Below are 10,751 nucleotides of genomic sequence, written 5' to 3'. Positions count from 1 at the left end.
CAATACTGAGTACAACCTTTAGGCCTTTGCTTTCAACTTATAATAGCTGGCAATACCAAAGGCACAAAACAAGTAACCAACAGATCACAACCATAAAAACATAACTGTACATAATCAAATTAAATTATGCTATCTGTTGCTTGCTCCTCTAGAACTACACACTGGGTCCCCTATGTCTCACATACCTGATGTATAAACATTTTATTCTGTAAGTACAAAGGACCATGTGAACTGACAGCAGTAGTCCCATCTGACATTGCATTGGAGAGGGAGGAAAAAAAATTATAACCCTTTCAAAGTACCGCCCCTGCCAATGTGTCTTGGATATTCAATATAAGCAAGACCTCTCACATCTTTAATTCACTGATTGAAGGTTAACTTCTGATTTATATGTGAAGGAAGCAGAACTAGAATGTTAAAAATACATACAGCGGAAGGCCTGTAAGAAAGGTATGTGGTAAATGCATTTGGAGTCTCATTTCTAATGCAGCTGAACAAAATGTATTGAGCATATCCTGCTGTTCCTCGCTGCCCTTAGGCTATACTACAATGCCAGGATGCCTTAATGCTATAGCAGTTTTTACAGTTACCTCCTTTTCTTTAGGTTTGTTGTTTTGTTTTTTTTTTTTTTTTAAGAAAAATAAATCTGTAGAAAGGCCTTAAAACCTGAGTTACCTAGGAAGCTCTACATAAATCAAAGGATTTAGCAGGATTAGTTTCACTTGACTTGCAGTGAAATTTCTTGCAATGAGAAAAGCCAGAACTGCCAGTCAAAGTAAAGCACTTCAGCTATGACTTTCAGATCTGGCTGGAAGTGCATTCTCCTCAGCTACACGCCTGGGGTGAGTAAATTATTTGTAATTTAAGTGGATGTTTTGCTTTTATTCATAAATTATTCATAAACATATATATTTTTTTTACTGTTTTTCTAAATTACAACAAAATAATTTAGGAAGATATAGCTTCAGTGAGAACTGTAGGTGTGATATGGATTTGTTCAGCAAGCTAAAATGAAAATATAGGGGCCAGAGAAATCTATGGTTTAAACACTCTGCTTATATGTATGCATAAATAGATATAAATCATTTACTTTAAAAAGAATAGCACAGGTCAGTTGAAACATGAAGGGTAATAACTACTCATCAGGTTTTTCTGAAATAAAAAAGTAATATATTAAAAAGGAGGCAACAAGTTTTAGTTAAATGAAAATATTAATTTCTGTAGCTCTCCTTTATAAGCAAGATAGTGCTTTCTTCCTGCTTTTTAAATTATCAGTTTGCCTTTAGAAATTGGACAGTTAAGACTTATAAATATCTTTTCATATGAAACACAGTTTTACTGCTTTTAGAGTTTTGTCTCATACTGGCCTCAAATTCTTTATATTGTAAGGGAAAATATATTATTTTCTTCAATGTGGAAAGTTAAATCTTGTTTTCTGTTTCAGGAGTGATTTAATTGATGTTAGATTGCTTTCTTTAAGCCATTTCCAAAATCTTTGTTGCCCGCTTCTGTATTAGCAACTCTTATTTATAAATATTATACATTTTATCTGTTCAGATTTATACAAGATGTCTTTATGATGTGCATAAAATTCTGAAACCTGTAAACACACTGATGGTATTAACAAGGATCAGATGTCTATTGCCTTTCTTGTATAGAAAATAAGAAGGTAGGAGTTCTGAATATTTGAAGAATTTAATTAATAGGTCTTTAAATGTGATGCTTGATTCCATGTGCGCGCAGTTTTGTGGCTCTCGCAAAAATGCTAAAGAAGTTTTATGCTTTAAGATTAATTCTAGCAAGTTTCTGAGAATGTGCACTCCATTTGTTGAAGGAAGATAGCGCGCTCGGATAATTTTTGTAGGACAATTAGATCAACAATCTTAATTTCCACTAGTTTTAATTTTTAAATGGTAGAAGAGAAAAATGAAAAAAAAAATAAAAATAAAAGAAGAAACATCTATTGTAATGCTGGATTTGTGAGGGATTTTTTCCCCTTTCAAACCCCTTTGCAACAAGAAAAGATATCAATTTATCACAGTAGCACTAATGAGAACTGCCTAATAGAAAATGTTGTTGCAACGAACAGAAATGCGGGAACATTAATTTAATATTATGGGGTATTTAAAATCCTTTTCTGTGTTTAGCTACAAAGTAGATGTAGTAGAACAATTAAAATTCATTTAGGAGGTTCCAAGATACCATCAGCACAGCCTGTTTTAATGCTTAGAAACATCCCTCAAAGCACAGTAAATCACTTAAGGTGTGAAAAACGTTATGACTGTAACATGAAGAAACAAAGCTATGAATGTAGAATGTAAATTAGCTATTTAATTAAAATGCTGGTTTTCCTTTCATGGCTTGGTCACAACTTTCATTACAGCTTGTAATTTAAAATGCAAAGAATAAAATAATTTCATGTCAAATATTGAAGCAAACCTCACTTTATATATATATATATATATATATAATATATGCATGTAGTGCATGTATTTGACATTTTGAGGCATAGTGATGCACCATGCATTAGTTTTGCAGTGATCAGAAATACAAGAGGATCTTCAAAGAGTAATGAAAATCCCTTCCCTAAAAACATTTACAATTTAAAGTCCTGAAAAGCTATCATGGACATGATCAGAGCTGAAACAGATACAAGTAACACATCCAGAAAATATTACTGACAGTAATCAGCGTATGTCTGCCACCTTTAAGAATCTGTCGCTATTGACTATTTCTTCCCTGCATTATTCCTAATGCTCTACCCTACCTGTTTTGCTCTTGATGTCTCTATTCTTTAGACAAGTGAAGAAACTTTTAACTGAGGATACATCCTCTGAAGTTTTGCCACTTATTTCTATGAAAGAAGGAGCAAGCCAGATAAGCTTATAACACAAATTTTAAATACTTAGTCTTCAGTTAAATCCCTTTCTGATTAAATCTGAAAGAAAAAAAAAAAAAAGGTTAGGATTAACTTTTCATGGGTGGTTGAACATATGGTTAAACATAATGAAAGATAGTATGGATTGATCTTTTAAGTTTTTCAGTCCATACTTTGCCTAGTAATGTTCCAGTCCAAAAGTTCTGACATTTTCAATATTTCCATGATCAATATACACTCTATATTTATTTTCTCTGAGAAATGAAGCATTTAAATTGCAAAGCAAAATCCTATATCTTGTATTGGCCACAATGTACTGAAAATTAAGGCAACAGGTAAAAAAATAAGGTCAAATCTGGCTGAAAGATTTTAGATCATCACGAGAGTGAAAGACAACACACGTTATGAATTTCCTAGCAATGAAAAGGAATAAGAGAAGCTGTGGTAATAATGACAATATCATAACATGGTAGGGATAGGGGGGTTTGGCAGTTTTTTATGTTGTATAAACACAGCAGTAAATCTAATACTAACCTGTAGCCTTGTGTGGATTTCATTCCTTTTAATTGCTTCCAGTGAAATAGCATCCTTTGATTTCTCAGATTTCAGGATAAAGCATTAAATACCAGACATCTCAAGCCTAAAGACAAAACATTCTCCTGATCTGATGTAGTATTATTTTACCAAAATGTAATGCAACTATTTACAATGTTTTATTTGAAAGTATAAATTAGGTCACTTTCACTTGCATCATGCATATGTGTCATTTCTCCAAATGCTAAGGTTTCTCTAAATGTTCTTGAAATATGCCTATCTTCTCTAGTACTTATTACAGAAAAAAAATGCTAATTTTAGAGCAGTGCAACTCCCCAGAACTGGTAGCAAGAGATGTACCACTGAAATTATAATGATCTTAAACTAACTTCCACTGATTTTTGCAAAGCCAGTTGTGCCTAAAGTGGTATTTCTGAGACTGTTGTTACATTTATTCCCATACAAAAGCCAGAACTAGATAAGATATAATGCATTTAACCAAGTGATCTGTTTTCAGGAGGGATCAGGACCTCATATTTCAGAGAATGAGAAACCTCACTGAGAGATGATAGCCCTTCTGCAAAGGAACTCTTTTATGGCTGATTGAATTGTTCAAACCTCATCCTATGATGATGTTTCAGACATTTCATTACACTATTTTTAATTCTTTTTATCCATTTTGTAATGTATGGATAAGGTTTTATTTGCCTGTAATAATCTGTTCCCTTTTTAAAATATTAGATATATTAGCTGCAAATTTTTACTCTGATGTTCCTTCTATTACAAGATTTTTGTTAGTTGTCAGTTATTTCCTATTTGCATTCCCAGATCTCACTGTATCTGAGAAATATAAAGGTTTCTAATCAGAAAATGCCTGATTAGACATGTCATTGAATTAAATTGATTCAGAAAGCTTGTAAGAGTCTCAAAGTATGGAAATGCATAAATACGATTTTGCTCAGATAGGGTTTTCCATCCCTACACTGTATTGCTGCCCAAGCTGGGCTTCCAACTTTATTATTTATATATTAGAAAAAACACCTTAATCTAAGTTGCAAAGGTTTTCAGAATAGCAATGGTTTCCCAATAAAACCATTTGCACCTGAGAAAAAAAAAAAAAAAAAAAAAAAAAAAAAAAAAGAGGTGTTACATTCTTGCACTGTATAAATGTGGAAAAACAAGGATGTATCTTGCTGCTTTCCTTCACACAAACATAAAATCAGAGTCCTTTCTGAGAGGAGTCTGGTCTCACATAGCCATGAAAGACATCAAATCCTATTACAAGATAGCATGAGGCAGTTAAAAAATATGTTCTGTAACTATCCACAGACTTATTCAATGGACTTTGCAGATGATGGATGCACACTGGTCCTTGACTGAATGGCAAACAGACAGCATGCGCATCCAGATCCTTATGGGAACAGGAGAAAAACTCTGTCTCTTATCTCATCCCAGTCCTAATGCAACTACTAACATCTGCATAATGATGTGCACATGAGGAGGGTACTGGGTACAGGTAGGAGGTAGGCATGAAAGAGTCAGGGTGTCATGCAACAGTATGTGTTGGGGATAATAAACAGTGATGAAGGGTATGGTGAGGGAGCCAGAAGAATTGACAGCATGGATAATAAAAAAAGGAAGGTGAATAAAGGAAAGACAGAAAAGAGAGCCTGAAAACATATCAAAGAGAGAAAAGGGAAACAGTTGGGTAGAAAAAGAAGTGTAGAAAAAAAAAAAAAAAAAACATAGAAATGTATGTTCATGAGAGAGTACAGAAGAAGAGGAAGAAAAACCAATATGTGCCAACTACAGAAAGAAGGAATAAGGGGAAAAAAAGGAAAGTCAAAATAAATACGAAATTAAAATTACAACAATAGAAAATATAGTGAACCAAACAGGGAGAAAATGAAACACTGGCTGAGATCAAACAGGGAAGAGAAAGACACACAAATGCACACACACCCCAAAATTTTCACAAGGCTACAATGCCTGGTACTGTGAATGCAAACCAGGCTTCCTGCATCATGTCTGACAACCTAAACCATTCTCCAGAGTGACAGCTGAGTTTCATTTCAAAGCAGCACAGAACAAATCCCTGGGATTTCTTTCTTTTTTAAATGAGAAAATTAATTACATCCCATAAATGTCTACAATATAACGAGATGTAAATTTGGTGCCTCCAGGCTGGAATAGAAGCTAAGAACAGAATTTGGTCCTAATTCAGATAACAGCAGTGTCTGAAAAATAGATGTTGCTTCATCGGAAATTTTGACTAAGTTATTTTTTATTTCAAATGCAAAAAAAAAAAGATAAAACCAGAACATTTTTAACTTGAACTTTTGAAATGGAATAAGAACAGCATTTTCTAAAAAAAGGAAATTGCTGATGCTGTAAATTCCCCTGCAGATATCAGCACATAAAGTTTTGTAATCGAAATTCTTTCAGTTGGAAAATTTGGTTACTGTTAAAGTTTTTCATGTGATAAATGTCAATTTTAACAATTGAAGACATTCCAACCCTCTAAAATTTGATCAGTTCTACCGCTATGTGTGCTACTTCATATTCATCACACGACAAAAGTGAAGCAACACAAGCAACACAACAAAGGAAAAGCATGTCCTTTCAAAAGCCTCAGAAATAGTTTATGTTCATGCAAGCCTGTCTCCCTCCTGTTGTTCTAGGTTTCTTCTCAGAGCTACTCTGTGAAGCTACTCAGAGGATCATGCAGTTATTTTTGCTCATGGTGTTCATCCCCATCTGGTCCAACATAGCTTCTCAAGCATCTCAAACACGTTTAAGTAAATCACAGAAGACACATTTTTTTGCCCACATTTCTGATTGCTGGACACATCTTTCCTTCAGGCAGGAACTCAGTGGGTAATCCCTAAATGCTCCAGAATCCAAGCTGATGCTCTGGACGCTTTTTGGAAAAGCAGAGGCTAAGCACTGTGTATTTCCTTTAGTAGGAACAGAAATCCCCAGGTGTTCTGCAATATAATTTAGTTCATATATTAACATCAAACATTATAGTTTCTGAAAACCTTTTGGCCTTTGCTATATTTGTCTGTACAACAGACGAGCAACATTCAAACTGGATTTAGTTACTTATATTGATGTCACAAAATTTAGGTAAGGTTATCTACACACATTTCAAATCAAATGGGGAAATTAAGTTTCAGTTAAATGTTCAAAGGATTACAAGCAAAATGGCCTATGCATGTAAGATTGCCCAAAGTAACCCCATCTTCCATGGTACAAGTTTTGTCATTATATGTGTGCTTAACAAGTAACTAATTATCTTTGTTTCACCTGGCTGAGTTCTTGCACATTTCTGCTGGCTTGCAAAGCAAAGAGTCTTGGCCACAAATGGCTGGTTTCACATTAAAAACTTGCTTCCTGATGACATCTCACTATTACCGCCATACTGCAACAGCACCTATCTTAGTAAGGAACATTAAAAGGGTGTTACAAATGTGCGGTTTAGTTACCTCTTTTATTGCATAATGATGCAAATATTAAGTTCTTAATTGCTACTTCTTTGAAGGCACTTAGAATTTTTTGCTTGACAGTATCAGGGAAGAGAATGGAAAAACACATTTCTGTATTTTTTCTTGCAAAAAGAGACATCTTAGATGCAGAAGGTTTTCTTTGATTTATAAAGTTATTCAGTTTGAAGCAAAAAGGTGTTAACAGCCCTTTTTCACCCTGGTGGGTTTTAATTTAAATGCTGAAAGTCTACATTAGTGCTATCAGTTTACTGCAGTAGCATTATAAACTCCTTAGCATTGCATTTGCATAATGATTTTATATGGTTATGTAAGTCTTCTGTAAAAAGCTGATTTTTGATCAAATTTTGTTCTCCAGATCTAATCATCTCCATGTGAATCTGGAATTGCTGCATTATGACTTAAGTAAAACTCCTTTAGACTTCTGTCTCTGCAAAAAAATTACCTTGAATCAGGAAACCATACAAACCCATGGTCACTTTTAAGTGTCTGAATAACTTCACTCACTGTAATAGATTACCTACATACTTAAAGCAAATAATTACGTGCTTTTTGTCCCCTCAGAGTCTTGCCATGTGTCAAATATCACTCAGGAAAAAAAAAAAAAAGAAAAAGCAACTTCACAATCTGTTAGTGCCTTAAATGAGTAATAGAAAAAAAAATTCTTTTTAGATTTTTGATGTTTACAAAATTTTCCATTGTGTGGGTTGTGAGGAGTGGTTCCAACTCCAAAGCAGCAATTCACATGGTCCCATGTTTTTTACCAATGTTTCAAGTCCTGTAAAATCAGCTTGTGTTACCCTGGTATCATCTTTCTCACCTAAACTATCATGTTTGGGAGGCCTACTGAGAAAAAAAAAAAAAAAAATAAAAGGACTTCCCAAAAGAGCTATTTTTTCCAAGCCAGGACTGGTCCTGATGAGATCCTGAGGGAACACAAAAACTATCTTTATAAAAATAAACTTGTTAATCACACAGAGAAATGCAAAGGGGCTGCGGTGGGTTTTTTTGCATTAAGGGCCTTTCCCATGTCCATCATCTTTTTTCATACAAACACTCCTGAGGCTGTTAAATGACATTTGATCACTCAGCTTCCAAAAATCCATGGATGCTTTGTCATTTATTCCAGTCTGAAACTTTTGGTGCAAACATGAGCCGTCTTGTCAGCGTCTAAATAACTTAACAATTGCCTATTTCTATCTATCCCCTTACAGAGAACTTAACCAATTAGGCATAAAAAAAAACTCATGGCACACATGACATGCACATGGCTGTAAAATAGCCAACAAAAAGTATTACTATACCATTGAAATATATACTTAAACACTTGAATTATAAAGGGACATTTGATATGTTTTGAATAATTGCGTCCACATTCTGGTAAACTCATCTGGTTTTTGTACATGCAGTTATCAAGCTTATGACAAGAGCTTTTCCTCCTCTATGTTCTTACTTTTAGTTACTCCACAAAACTATCTCATTGGAGTGGAGTTAATCAGTGAAAAACTCCACTATTCTCCTGCTTAGGAAATGACTGAGGAGCTGCTTGTGCACATGCCCAGCATTTATAATGATCTTTCTAGGGACTGAAACAGCCAGATACAGAAACTTGTGGTAATGAGCCCTAAACAAGTACGAAAGAGCACAGTAGCTTTTTTTCTATCTGCAGATCTTTTCAGTTGTTCCCCTGTTATGTACCTTTTTCTACCTGAGTGACAGAAAAAACTTGGCTGCCATCAGCTGAAAATGTCTCTGCCTGAAGAGTGCTGGATCAGGACTGTCCCTACGGTTTTCAAATGGGGAGAAAAAGGAGGGGCTGAGGGACAACATTCCATCAGACTTTTTCAGAGCAACAGTGAAAAAGAGAAGGGAAAAAAAAAAAAAAAACACAAGAGCACTGAGAAACAGCAGAAATAAAAGTAGAAATTAGTAGAGTGTCTATCCTCATTATAATTTTGTCAGCTAAAATTTAGTAAATGCTTCTGGTTTGCTTTCGGGAGGAGGTGATATTTAAAAGCAGGCTGCTCAGCAGTCAAACGGGAGTACAAACAACTCCAAAAGCTTTGCCTATGTTCTGTGCAGATCAGCAGAACAAGGGAGACCAGCTGCATTGATTTTCGTTAGGGCCTGATGACTAGGACAACAGCTTACTGTTTCGGTAGGACCAAAACATTTAACCTCTTCTATAGGGCATTTAACTTCCACTGTGTTGCTTGGACTTAAAAGATCGTGCTTTACTGCTACATGGAACTGGAGATATTTGTCTTCCTTTACGCTCAAATCAGTCCTGCAAATCTATCTCAATGGTGTGGGAAGCAGTAAAGCTTTAAAACTCTCTTAACTTTGATATTTTACCTTTTTGCTCTTCTGCATTTATTTGCTCCGGTTTTCTGTTCAAATACTTCTTTTTTAGTATTGCCCGTGATTTAGATTGTTTCAATTCTGTTTGATATATCTGGCTCTTCAATTTTTTGTTGCAAACTTTGCTTTTTAGTTTCCTCTACTTCTATTTAAGTTTTTTTCTGAAGTTATTTTAAATGTTGTAGTATCTCTATACAGTGTTTTAATGTGTGATTTTAATGTTAACAAAGTACATTTCCTAAACTGTATTTTTACACTGCTTCAATTGGTTAGTTAAATCATTTTTTTTTCCCAGTCCAAGTGAGGTAAATAAAATTACTATATAATACTGAAATAAAATCTTTATTTTCCTGAAGCTTTTATAACTCCTGAAAGATTTTAAGGGTTTATAGTTGATTTGTTTTGGGAGTGGTAATATTTCTCGTCAAACTTTGAACTGTAATTCTTTTTCTAATATGCTCTGTAAGTTCTCTCTATAGCACGGCACAAAAAAAAGAAATTTTACGCTACACATATCCAAGTGTCTAATCCTCCTTTAATATTCATGGAATCATAGAATTTTGTGCAAGATTAGCAAGTAACAGTTGCTTTATGTAACAAGACATGAAATGTAGAGATAATTTATTATTACCATTTGCAATACCAGCATTTTTCTTCCAACCTAAATTTCTTCAGCACTTCTATCAATTTTCTAGTAACTACAGTCACTAGAAAATGAGCAATAAAGTTGTTCATTTTATTACGTTTGTTATTTTCCTAAATGGCTGCATTTCTTACTGTTTTCCATATTTTTGTCTACTTTTTTCCTGCTTTATATCTCCTTGTATATTATACAGCTCTCTTTTTCTTTTGAGTTGCAGCCATATGATGAAAGAAAAGGTTAGACCATTGTGTTCAAAAGTGCCTTTGTTGCTTTGCTGGAGTTTTCAAAGTTTGTGAGCCATCTTCTTAGTATCAGAAACACTTCTGACTAAGACAGGAAGGGTTCTTTAGAGGCATTATTTGACTGTAGAGTCTGCCTCGCCCTCCCCCCCCCCCCCCCCAAGTTACGTGCATTTTATTTGGATAATTTGAAGTCTCTCCAGTCTATATTTTAGGTAGTTTTAGTCACCGTCTCTCTCAAAAAGGTCTTTTCAGGCTATTAGGTGGGGGGGGGGGGGGGGGGGGATTTTTGTGGTTTGTTTTTGGTAGTTGTTTGGGGCATTTTTTGTTGGTTGGTTTTGTTGTTTTTTTTTAAAAGAACATTTGTCTCATTTGGCTTTCCAAATACTGAAATGGCATTGTCCTATGCATCTCTCACTTCACAGAAAAATTCTTTTTTCTGTGTTGAAGCAGGCTCAGAAAGCTTTCAAAAGCATTCTAGCCCAAATGCAAAAATACACAAATGATCACAGATAGGGAAAATAACTAGGGAAAAGTATTATTTTTCTTGTACATGGAAAAAAACAATTCACTGAAAACTGAAGAATTTT

At 34.5% G+C, this 10,751-nt stretch overlaps 1 protein-coding gene across 6 annotated transcripts in view; it reads left to right on the top strand.

The window, feature by feature from the left end:
* Positions 1 to 360: 360 nt before the first annotated feature.
* Positions 361 to 10,751, top strand: part of LOC104362787 (agouti signaling protein) — a 36,964-nt gene continuing 26,573 nt past the window's right edge. The window contains exon 1 of one of the 6 annotated variants that reach the window (XM_032985058.2): positions 361 to 450. The gene's annotated coding sequence lies outside the window, so the exon portion shown is untranslated. Of the gene's footprint in view, positions 451 to 775; positions 843 to 8,806; positions 9,077 to 10,751 lie in introns of those variants that run through there. The other 5 variants (XM_032985055.2, XM_032985054.2, XM_032985057.2 and 2 more) reach the window with 5 other exon arrangements.

This window comes from Tyto alba, unplaced genomic scaffold (assembly GCF_018691265.1).
Source record: "Tyto alba isolate M040663 unplaced genomic scaffold, T.alba_DEE_v4.0 Super-Scaffold_33, whole genome shotgun sequence".
Lineage (NCBI taxonomy): Eukaryota > Metazoa > Chordata > Aves > Strigiformes > Tytonidae > Tyto > Tyto alba.
This window is presented reverse-complemented; position numbering and strand designations above follow the sequence as displayed.